The sequence below is a fragment of the Solanum stenotomum genome, chromosome 9, assembly GCF_019186545.1.
Source record: "Solanum stenotomum isolate F172 chromosome 9, ASM1918654v1, whole genome shotgun sequence".
Classification (NCBI taxonomy): Eukaryota; Viridiplantae; Streptophyta; class Magnoliopsida; order Solanales; family Solanaceae; genus Solanum; species Solanum stenotomum.
The window spans coordinates 24,992,773-24,994,229 of NC_064290.1; the positions used below are offsets into that span (position 1 = coordinate 24,992,773).

General features: G+C 32.6%; 1 long non-coding RNA gene across 1 annotated transcript in view; it reads right to left on the reverse strand.

Moving 5' to 3' along the window:
* Positions 1 to 1,457, reverse strand: part of LOC125877725 (uncharacterized) — a 29,345-nt gene that overhangs the window by 1,312 nt on the left and 26,576 nt on the right. Inside the window, exon 2 of the long non-coding RNA XR_007447623.1 lies at positions 29 to 263. This is a non-coding gene — a long non-coding RNA (uncharacterized LOC125877725). The remainder of the gene's footprint in view (positions 1 to 28; positions 264 to 1,457) is intronic.

Consider the following 1,457-nt stretch of genomic DNA (forward strand, 5'->3'; position numbering starts at 1 on the left):
GGGGGTTAGGATTTCACTAAAAGCTTACAGAATCAATAATGGAGTCCCAAAGCTGACGTCTTGCTTCCAAATATTTTGGATTTACATGAATGTCAAGAGTTAGTTACGGTGATTTAGATGCTCTTGACAAACTCAAGCCAGTAGATTGTTGGACCCTCGGCTGTAAAAACTGGAGACAAGTTTTGAATATGTGGACAACAGGTGCTGGAAATACAGTTGATCATATTCGAAAGAGGTGGCACATTGCAAGATGCATTACTTGCCTATATAAAAAGAACTGTGCAGTCATCTTCGACCATAAAATGTATGACAAAGAGAAACTCACCCGAAAATAAAGGATTGCATGTTGTTAATAATATTTACTCGACCAAAAATAATCTTAATGTGCAAAGTAAAAAAAACATGCACGTGCTAAAATTAAATCATTATGAATTGCAGCATGTATTTTAAAGTAACTATTCTCTACTAATTAATTAAAGAGGAAGAGAGCATGTGTGTCGTGGAATCACTGTAACTACTACCTGGTGGTCTAACAAATATCTTATTTTGACAATATTCATTTTGAAAGATAAGAAGTGTCACTCTACTTCATGTACATCACATTATAATTTTTTTTTTATACAACTTCGTTCTTCCTTTTTGAAAACTTACTTTATATTTCTTAAGTGTAGAAGACTACAGAGTAGACATTTTTCTAGCAGTTTTAATCTTTAAATTGATTTTTTTAAAACCAGTGAACCTACTGCACACATGATACTTCAAATGCTAACAACAGTATCCTTGATCTTCAGTAAATGAACTAGCTAAGAACATAACTTGACATCACATTATCATATAGCAATTATAACATCTTGAATCTATTGAATAAAGATCACATATTCTCAAGAAATTATAGTTCCAACCATCTGATAGAGTTTGCATTAAGGTGTACACTAAGGGTCGATTGGTTGGGAATATGTTATCCAAGGATTAATTATCCCGGAATAAGTTATCCTCTGATAGTTATTCCACCATATATGTGAGATAACTTATCACATCACTGTGATATAAATAGTAGGATAACTAACCAAAGGACTACCTAATACCTCCAACCAAACGCAGGATAAAATAATTCTATATTTCATCCCGAGATTATTATATCTTATACTTTTCTTAAGCTTCTGCTAATGCTAAGGAAGCCAAAGGACAAACGGTCTAATTCTTATTAGGTTCCTTCAAACTTGAAGCAAAGATTTTTCTCTATTGTCCATTTATGTTTAGCATGACCAATAAAATCAAATGTGATGATGGTAAATAATAAAAGCTTAAAGATCTGTCTGGTAAGCTCACATACATATCCAATCCAGGAGTAGTGTGGTAAATAAGTAGTAGCAATGAAAATTATAGTCCACAAATCAGGCACTCATAGCATAAAATATGTTTTATTGTGGAACTAAGAAGACAATCAAAGTTCAACA